Consider the following 13,191-nt stretch of genomic DNA (forward strand, 5'->3'; position numbering starts at 1 on the left):
TGTTAAACATTTGCTAGCACATCACAGATTTTAACTTTATACCATCCTTGGGAGAACTGAGGAAACAGTCACTTGAATCCTTTTCTGTAGAGCTTATTTTTCTATATGAGAAAGACTGTATGTGGCAGGGTGTGTGCATCTCCAACTTTACTAGACAGTGCCTAATTAGGCTGGGCATGGTGGCTCAGGCTTATAATCCCAGCACTTTGGGAGGCTGAGGCAGGAGGATTACTTGAGCCTAGGAGTTCGAGATCAGCCTAGGCAACATAGTGAGACCCCATCTCTACAAAAACCCATAAAAATTAGCTGGGCATGATGATGTGCACCTGTGGTCCCAGCTATTTGGGAGTCTCAGAGGATCGCTTGAGCACGGGAGGACAAGGCGCAGTGAGCTGTGTTGGCACCATTGCACTCCAGCCTGGGCAACAGAGCAAGACTGTCACAGAAACAACAAACAAAGAAAATGCCTAATTATCTCCAAAGTGGTCATACCAAATTATATACCCACAAGTTTTATGAGAGTTCCTTTTTATCTGCTTTCTCATCAGTATTTGATATTGGTATACATATAAAACTTTGATTTTTATCAATTTGATAGCTGTGAAATATCTCTTTATAATTTGCATTTTTCTTTTTTTTGTAGAAATGGTCTAGCTATGTTGCCCAGGCTGGTCTTGAACTCCTGGCCTCAAGTGTCCTACCACCTCAGCCTCCCAAAGTGCTGGGATTAGTGGCATGTCCACTGACACAACCTGATTTGCATTTTTCTTTTTACTGTTGAAGTTGAGTGCCTATTCCTGTGTTCATTGGACATTTTAGTTTCCTCACCCATTTTTCTATTGGATTTATATGTCTTTTAAAAGATTGATTCAGAGGAGTTCTTTGTTAATTCTGAATACTAATCTTTTGTTGATTCTATTTCTATGAATCACGTATATCATTTGACAATCTTTAGCTTGCCTTTAACTTGTTTGTAGTGTATTTTATGTAAGAGATGTTTAATTTTAGTGTAATCAAAGCTATTGATATTTTTCTTTATGGTTTGTTCATTGGGTGTTTTGTTTCTTCAATAGTCAGAATCCCTGCAGGAAACAGAATTCTACTGAGATGATTCAACTAAAGAGACACTAGTGAAGGGACATTTTACAGAGATGTGACAAAAGTTGAGGCACAGAAGACAAATAACTGTAGGAAGCTGTTACTATCCTTAAGCCTAAAGGGGAAAGGGGAAGAAATGGTGTTGCTAGAACCTGGTGGGAGTTGGCATCCTGGAGAAGGGGCCACCTGGCAGAATCTGTAGTTGTGGAGGGATGTGTACTCGCAGGTGAGGGCCCAAAGCAGGAAGGAGCAGGGAAGAAGTACCCCAGCTTCTCCACCTTCTGACCCATTGGTCTCCTTCTGGTACCTTCTTTGTCTGAATCCAGTTGGAAGCTAGTGAGCAAAGGAACTTGGGTGAGGTGGTCCCTAGATGTCAACATTTCAAGGCATGGAGCCAAGCAGAGGCAAGTGGAGAATGAATCTCAGATGAACTACAGTCAGCACATTTTCCTTATCCTAAAGCCATAAACATATTTTCATATATTCTCTCCCAAAAGTTTAAAATTTTGTTTTACCTATTTAGTCTACCTGAAATATATTTTTTTGTAAATATTAGGCACCTAATTTATTTTTCATACAGGTAATCAGGTGGCCCTGAGCTATTTATTTATAATTTTTTTGAGACAGTCTCGCTCTGTCACCTAGGCTGGAGTGCAGTGGTACCAACATAGCTCACTGCAGCCTTGACCTCCTGGACTCAAGCGATCCTCCCACCTCAGCCTCCTGAGAATCTGGGACCACTATGCTCTGCTAAATGTTGGTTTTTTGTTTTGTTTTGTTTTGTTTCTTTTTGAGATGGAGTCTCTCTCTGTTGCCTGGGCTGGAGTGCAGTGGTGCAATCTCGGCTCACTGCAACCTCTGCCTCCCAGGTTCAAGTGATTCTCCTGCCTCAGCCTCCCAAGTAGTTGGGATTACAGGAGCCCGCCACCACGCCTGGCTAATTTTTTTTTGTATGTTTAGTAGAGATTGGGTTTCACTATGTTGGCCAGGCTGGTCTCGAACTCCTGACCCCGTGATCCACCCACCTCGGCCTCCCAGAGTGCTGGGATTACAGGCATGAGCCACCGTGCCCAGCCTGCTCAGCTAATTTTTAAAATTTTTGTAGAGACAGGGTCTCTTCATGTTGCCCAGGCAGGGTTCAAGCGATCCTTCTGCCTCAGCCTCCTGAAGTGCTGCGATTATAGGCGTGAGCCATCGTGCCTGGCCCTGAGCTACTTATTGAATTCTTTCCTTACTGATCTGTAATTTCACTTCAGTCATGTATTACACTTCCATATATATGTGGTTCTGAACTCTCAATTCTGTTCCATTGATCTATTTATCTGTACCTATGTCAACTCTACTCTGCTCTAATTACTAGAGCTTTATAATAAGCTCTGATAGGACATGTCCCCCATCTTGTTCCTTAAGCTTATTACAACTGTGTTTGGCCCTTTTCTATTTCAGATGAATTTTAGGATTCATTTGCCAAGTTCCATTGAAGGAAAATATGGGATTTAAATTTCATGTAATTTGTTGATAAGTTTGGGGGAGAATCTGCATGTATATAGTATTAAGTATTCTTGTCCATTAAATGGTATGGCTCCCCATTAATTTTTATCTTTTCATCTGATGAACTTTTGGAAAGGTGTTTGTTTTCTCACTTTTCATTTTTGGCTGTAATGAGAAAATAGTAATTCTGGGATCTTTATTCTCATTGCTGTTAATTGTTATTAAAACTAAAAGCATGATGTCTCACAGTTTTAAAGGGGCAACAAATCAGAATGGATTGAAAATCAGTATCTGATTAATTAAAAATTTTTTCTACCTTTTTGTAATTTGGGCTTTAGTTTCTTAAAGGAAGCTAAACAGAAATTATGTTGAAATTATCAACATTAGTCCCACAAAAATGATTTTTCCGTAGCCCAGTACTGGATTGTGCTGCACTCTGTGTAAAGAGGCCAAATGAATAGCTCTGCACTCATAGTGAGGGAATCTGGCACTTTTTAAGTGAGATTTTTGACTTGTTGTGACTCTTTCAGATGTATGTTTTCTTTTAAATGAATCATCTTTAAATATATGCATTGTCTGAGCAAGTTCAGGATTGTAAAGTGTACATTTAATTGTAACAGAACAGAACAGCAGTGGGCGTCTGTGCTATAGATGATATTCTTAGGGTATTTGCTGCCATCCACTCTCCTTTCTAAATTTGGTGTTACAGATTCAACTTCTGTTTTTAAAAAGGGAAGTTGCAGATAGATCATTCACACTATTATTTTCTCCTTAAAGCCAGCTTCTCTGCCCATGTGAGGAGTTTCCTATAACCTAAACAAGACTTCTCCAAGAAAACCGCTTTGAAACAAATATTACTTAGCAAGATTAAATCTTTTGTTCAATATTTAAAGTATATTTTTGAAAAAACAATTGACTACTTATACAAGTGTACCTAATGTGGTGTTGGTGTCTGAGCTGCTTGCTTTATTTTCTTCCTACTTGACTTTACTCTGCATTTCTGAAATTTTAGATATAAAAATTTAAAAACTAAAAACAAAAAAGAGAAAGAGAACAAAAATTATACATTTTATTTTATTTTCATTCATTCTTTAATTTGTTTTGAGTCAGCTCTGTTGCCTAGGCTGGTGTGCAGTGGTGCGATCTCAGCTCACTGCAACCTCTGCCTCCTGGACTCAAGCAATTCTCATGCCTCAGCCTCCCGAGTAGCTGGGAATACAGGCGTGTGCCACCATGCCCAGCTAATTTTTTTGTATTTTTAGTAGAGATGGGGTTTTGCCATGTTTGCCAGGCTGGTCTCGAACTCCTGGCCTCAAGTGACCTGTCTACCTCAGCCTCCCAAGGTGCTGGGGTTACAGGCATGAACCACCATGCCTGGCTATAAATTTTAAATTGTGTGTGTGTGTGTGTGTATATATATATTCCAGTTTAAAACAAAAGACTAGTATTATTAGACAGGTTGGATAATTTTGAAAACCTCTTGTTTATTCTGGCAACAGGTCTTTAAAAGACAATTCTGCATTAGCGACTAAAAGGTAAAGCCTACATAGTCTTGGCAAGTGTTACCTCTCCCCTAGAAAACTAATACAAATTCATGTGGCAAAGGGCTGATTCATTTTTAGTTGTATATTGTGTTTTACACTTAAACTGTATCTTCTGTTCACGTTTATTTTCTAATGATGCCTCATAGCCTAAACTTGGAGGCACTTCCTGGGCACCTATTCACATTAAAGTCTTGATTTTTTTTTTTTAACTTCTCTTAAGTAGAATTTTTATAGCTGAGACTTCAAAAAAAGGTTTAAATATATTATTTACATTACAAAATTCACCATGCTTAAAAGTCCTCTTTACTTATAAGGCTTAAAGGTACTCAATCCTAGATAGTTTCTACAATAGATATAAGAATATGTAAACCAAAAGATAGAATTTAGTCTAGCCAATCATATAAATTTGCTTGATTTTAAAACATGAAAACATTTAGCATTAGAGTAATACTTTGGAAAAAAAATATTTTTCCTGTCATCACTTTGCCATTTTTTCCTCAGAATTAACAGATAAAATTCTTAACTACTGTCATATTTTTGTATTCCATGAACAAAAGGGTGTGAAGGTGACAGTGTTAAATGCTCATTTGAACCATTCAGGTAGCCATTGGAAAATTTGGATAGATAAGTCTTTTTTTTTTTTTTTAAAGACAGAGTTTAGCTCTTGTTGCCCAGGCTGGAGTGCAATGGTGCGATCTCGGCTTACTGCAACCTCTGCCTCCCGGGTTCAAGAGATTCTCCTGTCTCAGCCTCCTGAGTAGCAGGGATTACAGGCACCCACCACTACGCCTGGCTAATTTTTGCTATTTTTAGTAGAGATGGTTTTTTTTTTTTTTTTTAATTTATCTTCAGGTTGATGGCCTAAGCATATATTTTGGTTTTCTTCAACCCCTATGTGGCTTTTTTATTTAACCTAAAAATAAAATGCTGCTGTGTTTTAAAATGTTATTTGACTGATACTTTTCATTCTTAAAGTAAGTAGGCAGAGAAGAATCTTCATTAAAAAGTACAGAATGGTGAGATTCTGGCAATAATTTGGTGTTTATCTGCAAGGTTGTTCCCCGTGTAATGATCCTGTTAAAATTAACTCTTAACAGTACATACTTCATGAGAGAAATTTTAGCAGGAAAGATTAACCTCTTGAGTTTTTGAAGCTGGTGTAAGTGCTTCAGCATTCCTCATTGGTCCACTTATTGAGTGATCCTTATTGAATGCCTACTGTGTCAGGCAGTGCTGTAGAGGCTAGAGACAGGGTGGTAAACAAGAATGACTGTGTTATGAACCTTACTGGAAATGAGTGAGGGGCTAGAGGATATGATGAGTTTTATTTCTTTTTTGTTGTGGTGGTTGTGGATTATTAATTCTGTGGGATAAAATATGGTGCTAACAAGGCTAAGCATAGGCAGGATTGGAGTTTTTTGTATAAGAAATAGAATTGTTATTCCATGACCCATGTAGAGAGATGGAGCTAAGCAGCATCCAGTTCCTAGCCCAGCACTACCCTCCTGTTAGTCTCTGCACGTTGACTCTGTATTTCCTGGCTCTGCACCATCTGCTGTTTCTGAGGAGTGTATGCTCTTCTCAAGACGCTCAGCACTCCTGGCTTCCACAGAATGCTTCAGTGAATGTTAGATCCAGACTTTCTTTGACCCTGGAGTCAGCTTGATAAAGAATTCCATTGGTAGGTCCTTCTCAGATCCTCTGTTTAGTCCTCCATGAGATGTGGGTAGTAGTACCTGCCCTGCCTATGGCACAGGGAAGGTATTATGAAGAGCAAACAAGTGGATCCATATGAAAGCACCTTGTGGCCGGGCGCGGTGGCTCACGCCTGTAATCCCAGCACTTTGGGAGGCCGAGACGGGCAGATCACCTGAAGTTGGGAGTTCGAGACCAGCCTGACCAACATGGAGCAACCCCGTCTCTACTAAAAATACAAAATTAACCAGGTGTGGTGGTGCATGCCTGTAATCCCAGCTACTTGGGAGGCTGAGGCAGGAGAATCACTTGAACCCAGGATGCCGGAGGTTGCAGTGAGTCGAGATTGTGCCATTGCACTCCAGCCTGGGCAACAAAGAGCAAGACTACATCTCAAAAAAAAAAAAAAAAAAAAAGCCCCTTGTAAATTGCCCTGCTGCTATACAAACTTAGGGGGTAGGGGTATTCCCAGTCTCACAGCTGGGTGACTTGAACCCTAAGGGGTAACAAATCTAGAAGAATATGGATAGAACTGCTCAAGTCCATCTTCTGGACTTAAAAAAATAATTCAAAGAACATATTGAAGAGAGCACATTATCCTTATTTGTATTTCTAGTCCTTTCATTTAGAAATATGTGGACATGAACTTGGTTTTATATTCTTCCAGACAAGCTGAGCAGCTTCCAAAGCATTTTATCTCATTTTAGCCCTAAAACTCCTCCATGAGGATATTGACAGTGTAATCACTGTTTCATAGACTCTTAGCTCTAGGGAGGGGCTCTTGAAATCTTTGAGTCCAAGTTCCTTTTTTTGCCAGGTGTCGAAGCAGGCCCAGTGCAGAGGGTCTGATTCGGCCTCCCTGCTCGCTGTGGCTGACGAGCTAGCCCTGAAATCACCTGACTCAACAACCCTGCGCTCTTTTGACCAGAACTGGTGCTGATCCTAAATCCGTGACCAGTCAATTAAGAAACTAAAAAGTCATAGATTTATCATGGTTAAGTAATTAATGTGTACAAGATCTTCAAACTCCTAGTCCAGGACTTTTCCTCTCACCAGGCTGGTTCCTGGGGGCAAGAAAGGTCTGTGCAATTTCTAACATTCATTGAAATTTTCTGTGGAAGCTAGAAGTGTGCTCAGTGCCTTGAGAAGAGTGGGAACTTCTCAAGAATGATGGATGGCTTATAGACAGGAATAAATACATAGTCGATGCGTAGAGGCAATGTGTGTTGTGTAGGGAGCTGGGGATGGGAGATGTTTCTGAGAAGTGACCACCAGTCTTAGTGGAGTAGTGTCCCTGCAGGAGGGAACCCTGGAGTTGTCAGAGTCACCAAGAAGGTTCTTTGCATTTTGATAGACTGCACAAGGCTTTTGAAGATTCAGTGGAAAATGGAATAGGAAGGAAGCTGATGCCTAACAGAAGCCATCTTCTCCAGTAATAGTTCGAAGGGACTGACCCCAAGTGCTAGAAAAAAAGGAAATGGTTTTAAAAGCATTTTCTTTAAATATTGCCATGAAGATTGTGTTTCAGGTTTAGATTTACATATTGTCAGATTTTTAAAAGAGAAAAAGGTATATCTTTAACAGACAAGTGAAACCCCCCTCAGAAGGTAAGAAGCAGTCGTTGCAAAGCAGTTCAACGTAACAACATGGAAAGCTTTGCAAAGGGGCCTTCACTGGAGCTGCAGTTCTGCTTTTATGAATTGTGACTTCAGGGAGGAGCAGAAAAAAACCATGACAAAAGCAGGTGGAAGAAGAGATGGAGAAAAGTTTGCAGAAGTAGAGGAGTTCACTTGCTGCTTCAATAGAATTGTTTTAAATTGTTAGTGGCTGAAAAGGACTGAATCTGCCTGTGCCATCTTTGTGAGAGTATTTACTTTTCCAAATCATTGTATCCTCTATTGACTCCTTGCTAATCAGTTAGGTGATGTGACTTCCAGAACTTTATTTTGAAGACTTATTCCAATATTCATTTATCCGAATGATGAGTCCACAGTTAGGATCTCCGTATTTTCCATGAAAAGCTTATTTAGCCTAGCTGGCTCTATACAATTCATTTAATAACGGAAACATTTATCTTTTTTGCCATAAAACCAAGACCAATATTTGCAAGGTATATAGATGGATGATCATTACTGGCATTTCAGGTGGAACCTGAAAGATAAAAATTTAATAAAAGCAAAGGAAAAATGAAATTAAGTTCAAAACCTGTTGTAAAGTCTTTGTTTCTCAGTTTATATATCCAGTTTGCCCCTTGTGTTTTTGGTGTGTGCTAATTAAGTGCCAAAAGTGGCCTTCAGTTAGTGCACTAGTGTACTAGTCTATAAGATGTGAGGGCACAGAAACTTTCAAAGGAGAAGCAGTGAAGCGTAAACTAGTACCCAGAACTACAAAATGATGCCGAGAAGTACTTCTCTGAAATTAAACTCAGGAGCATTTTTAAAATTTACCATCACAGTTCTATACTTACAAAAGGAATGTTTCTTTTCTCCCTAAACAGATATGTTCCTGGTAGTTAAATGTGGATGACTAGCCTAATTTCTTATAACTGTTCTAAAGTTATGTTATATGAAAGTGAGAGGCAGATCTTCTAAATTCTGGATGAGGCCCTCAGAGTAGGATTATTTTAAATGGGATTTTGTTTTGAGACAAGATCTCACCTACATTGGAATGCAGTGGTGTGGTCATTGCTCACTGCAACCTTGAACTCCTGGGCTCAAACAATCCTCCCACCTCAGCCTCCTTAGTAGCTAAGACTATAGGCATGCATCACCATGCAGAGCTAATTTTTTCATTTTTTGTGGCGACGGGGGTGTCGCTATGTTGGCCAGAATGGTCAACTCCTGGCCTCAAGTGATCCTTCTATCTAGGCCTCCCAAATTGCTGGGATTACAGGTGTGAGCCACTGCACCCAGCCCTTAAATGGGCTTTTAAATCTCCCAAAGAGTGAGAACAAAATTTACATATTCACTAAACACTGCTTATTCAATGACATGATTTGAAATAATATTTTATTGAATAAATATTTCAAATCATGTCATTGCATTCTGAAGGGAGCTGACTTCAGAAGTGTGGAAAGTGCCTTTCCTTATCCTCATAGACTTGAATTTCTAGGGCTGGGTAGAGATTGCTGTCCTGGCCTATGTGTGGCTCAGCCTTGGGGTAGGGGGTTGCATAAGGGGAGGGAGAGGGTTAACCAGCTGGTGTTAACCACATTGGCAGCTGTTGAAACTGCCAGCTCACTTTAACTTCTTGGTCAAAGATGCCAGATTCTAAAAGTGGGGGAAGTGGGAGCTATTTGTAATGTGTGCATTGATAAGATGTTACAGCCTTCAGAGGTATAAAGAGATGGAAACCATTTCACTCCAAAAAACGCAGGTTGCTGGTCTCGTTAAGAGCGCAAACCTTTGTATGAGCAGGTACAGAATACAGACCTTATGGACTTCGGCAGAATCCTGTCTATCCTAGTGACACAAAATTGTCACTTTGACTTAAATCCTGTTATTTTATACAGAAACATTGCATTTGGTGTAATCTATTTGCTAGAAAATACCCAAGTGTCACAAAAGTTCTGCAAGTGTAACTTCCTGCTTACTTTAATTCAAGAATAGCAGTTTAAATTCACAAATAGCAGTTTAAATTCACTTTAAATTCAACAGAGCTAATGCCTCTGGCCTCCTCTACAAAGATATCACAGGAAGAGATTATTGCAGCTTCTATTTCAATGGCTTTTCCTTAAAGTGAGCACTGAAAGTATAAGTGAGTGGGTGGTTAGGAAACTGTTAGTAGTTAATGCCCTCTAAACTGCAGAACTCTGGAAATGAAAAATATCTTGGCTTCACAGCAAAATGTTTGAATGTTCTGCCACTCAGGCGCAAACTGAGCAAGACCTGCAGAGGGCCGGTGAGCACAGCTTCCATAATATGTCATTTTGAATGACATTATAATGGGACTTTGCAAAGATATCCACAAATAATTAGCTTTTGGCTTAGGTTATACTGTATAAGACTTTAATTATACTGAGGGTCCAGTAAAAACCTTTTCCATCCTCCTTAAAGATAAAACAAGAAGCTTTGTCTCCTCTATCAACATTTTAGCACAAGTTTAATTTCGATGAGATCATCAATTTGATTGATAACAAATCATTACAGAACAGTTTAAACAAGTCTAAATTTCTCTTGATGTTAACGACTTACAATCGCCTTTATGTTAGGTCTTAAAGCTTTATTATTCTTAAATACAACTAGTATAGTGGACCATTAAACTCCAAAGTGATCTGAAATGATATTGATTGGGGTGGCAGCCAAAATTTTAAGGTGCCTGCCTGCATTGCTTTTTACATCTTGACGCTAAATGCACGTGTAATTTTTAAAATAATCATTAATTTTCCAGTGGAACCATCTATCTGGCCTCTTTCCCTAGTGCTCTTAAATTCTCACCATTTGGGCATACACACATTCTCTTCCAACTAGTATAAATTTCCCTGGTAAATTTAAGTAGTTCCAAGCATAAGCTTACTCCACGGGAGGGAAAGGCTATCAATGTGAAACTTGTGGGCAGAGGACTGCGCCTCCGACCTGGCTGCGTCTCCTAGCCTGGCTTCCCTCCTGCCGGGTCTGCACCGAGGCCCGGCCGGCCCCGAAGGATGCAACTCGTTCGGTCCGGCTCCCAAAGTGCCGTGGACTTGGTGACCCACTTCTCGTGTCGGGCTGAGGCCACGCGGGCAAGGGACTTTTTCTGTCCCCGGCTCACGGCTGGAGCCCCCATCCTGCCGTTCGGACCAGTGCGGGCCTCGGAGGAGTGTCCCGCAGCGGACCCCCGCCCAGGAACCCCCGCAGGCAGCGAGACGGGCGCCCGGGCCAGCTCTCTGCCCCTCGCCCCCCGCGGGGACCCTGCCCGCCCCGCTGACCGGCCCCACGTTGCCAAATAGCTCAAATGCTTGTCATATTTGCGGTCGCGCGGCTCCGCGGGCTGTGCACGCGCTGCACTCGCCGCCGCCTTTGTCACCAGCCGCTTCGTCATTCGCCTGAGCACTTCTAGAGTGTGTAGGGGGCGTTACTAGTGGCAGTGGTGGTCCTCGGGCCGGAGTGTCTCCTTCTGTCTCCCCTCCTCTTTCAGCCCGTCCTTACGAGAAAATCAGGGGCGCGCCGGCCCGGCAGGGAGCTGGGGGCGGCGCTGCCACCAGGCGCCCCCTACGCCCCGACGCCCCTTCCTGCTCCTCCGGCGGCCGCGGCCGGCCTCGGCCTTTATCGCGCCTCCCGGGACCGCCGGGGAGAGGCGGGCCGGGGCGGGGCCGGCGGGGGCGGGGTCGGGCGGCGAGGGGCGGGGCCTGCGGCGCCGGGGCCCGGAGCTCGCGGGAGGCTCGCGGGCCGCACGTCACTCCTGCACGGCGAGTGCTGGAGCACGAGCTACCGCTCGCTCGGTCAGGGCGCCCCCTCCGCCCGCCTCCTGCTTCCTCCTCCGCTGCCTGCCGCCGCCGCCTCCACCATTGTATAATGCTCGGGGCGCGCAGGCAGAGGACGGCGGAGTCTTAGCTTCAGCCTCGCCTGCTGCCCGCTCCCCGGCGCCACCCTCGGGCCCCTGGAGCGGGGCACTCCGCATGGAGCGGGAGTAGCTGAGGAGTGGGCGGAAACCCCTCCTGATGCGTTAGTTCCCAGGTGGAGCTGCATGTGGTAAGTTCTCCCGGCGTCGGGCTGGAGGAGATCCGCGGGCGCGGGGGGCTCCGGGTGGATGGGGGGCCGGTGTTGGGACTCGGCCAGGGCTGGGAGAGCCCGGAGGGCGGAGGAGGGGCCGGGCGCCGCCGCGGGAGGGAGCCGGGGACGGAGCAGGTACGGGAGGAGCGCTCCCTCCCGCGGCCCCGGCCCCGCGCTCTCGGACCCCCGGCGCCTGCGGGCTGAGCCGCTGGGGGGCAGGGCCGGGGTCAGGAGGGGGTCGGGAGCTCGGAGAGCCGAGCGGCGGGCGGGGGCGCCTGGAGCTGTCGCCTCTACAGCTGGGATGTGTGTGCGCGTTGTGGCGGTTGTGTTGTTGTGAACGTGCGAGACTTTTTTTAAGGCTCGGATTGCTGGCGCGAAGGCTGCTTCACTTTTGAGTTCCGTGGCCGGGTTTGCATCCAACTTACTGTAGTGCGTTTTTGTGAATTTCCCGGTGTTTTTTTTTATAATGTTGAAAACCTTCCTCTCCACCCTCTTTTCGTCCATGCCCAAATGAATTGATTTGGGATCTACATGTATATTAAACTTAACGTCTCGTTGGTTTTTAAGTTAGAAATCTACAAGTCATCTTCGTGGTAACCGCCTATGACTGAAAGGGAGGGGGCTGAGGGGAGCCAGCTGTCCCAAGCCCTAGACTTTGTACCAGTAAGACAGGGGGTGTCGTCACAGGGCCACTACATGGACAGAAAATCGTATTTTGTTTTGTTTTCTTGGCTATAAGTTATCTTACCTTTAGCAGAAGTGGTAGTAATAGATTGAGATGGGAGTCGAGTTTTAGGTTTAGTTTCTAGGTTTCACGAAAATATCAGGTATAGTTTGCATTGGAATAACTTTTTGCTTGCAAGCTGAGTCGTTTCAGGAGGTAGAAAGTAAGTTTTCACAGACACTGAATGGGGAGGACAGTCAGCAGAGTGAGACAGCCAGCCTCAGACCACAGCAGTTTTTATTTGAATCGAGTTGGGCAGCCTCAGTTGGGCTTAGGGTAGAGAGTACATGTTTTCAAGCTTTGTTCATGAAATACGCTTTTTGATTTCCCAATATATGTTAAGAAATATCCATAATGTGTGTAAAGAGCTTAGAAGTTGTAGTCACCAGGATTCCTGAGGCCCTAAGTGTTCACAGTAGCTTTTTGTAATTAGAGACTAGTCCCTGACAAGAGTGAAGTGGGCTTTTGGCTTCGCTCCGCCCCTGAAGGACCGTCCACCTGAGAGCGTCTGGGCTGCTTGGCCGATGGGGGTTGGGGGTAGTTGCTCAGCTCAGCAGAAGGCATGTCTCACCCTGGCAGCTCCCATCCCTCCCCCTTTTTATAGCAGTCTATTCTGATATGAGTGTGCTAGGGTGTGCTGTGAAGATGAAAATATCCATCCTAAGATCCCAACTTCTGGAGTGAACAAGAATAGTTTGTTTGTGGATCTCTGCTTTTGTGTTTTTTTCAGGGTTTTTTTTCTTTTTATTTAAAAGAGACAAATGTTTAAAAGTTTTCCTTTAGCTTCATTGACTTCTTTAGAGGTGTATTATATGTTAATATAAAATTGTTTGTGTCGTTCATTAAGTTTGGAATCCTTTAACAGTTTTTTTTTTTTTACTTGTTTCACTCCCTAATTAAAATATACATAACCATGTTGTTCTCAGATGATAAATCTTATTTTGGATTT

At 43.4% G+C, this 13,191-nt stretch overlaps 1 protein-coding gene across 2 annotated transcripts in view; it reads left to right on the top strand.

Moving 5' to 3' along the window:
• SERTAD2 (SERTA domain containing 2) overlaps positions 1 to 13,191 on the top strand; it is a 122,520-nt gene that overhangs the window by 89,044 nt on the left and 20,285 nt on the right. The window contains exon 1 of one of the 2 annotated variants that reach the window (XM_034953272.3): positions 11,148 to 11,497. The exons of the other annotated variant lie outside the window; for it this stretch is intronic. The gene's annotated coding sequence lies outside the window, so the exon portion shown is untranslated. Of the gene's footprint in view, positions 1 to 11,147; positions 11,498 to 13,191 lie in introns of those variants that run through there. 2 annotated transcript variants of the gene reach the window in all.

This window comes from Pan paniscus, chromosome 12 (assembly GCF_029289425.2).
Source record: "Pan paniscus chromosome 12, NHGRI_mPanPan1-v2.0_pri, whole genome shotgun sequence".
Lineage (NCBI taxonomy): Eukaryota > Metazoa > Chordata > Mammalia > Primates > Hominidae > Pan > Pan paniscus.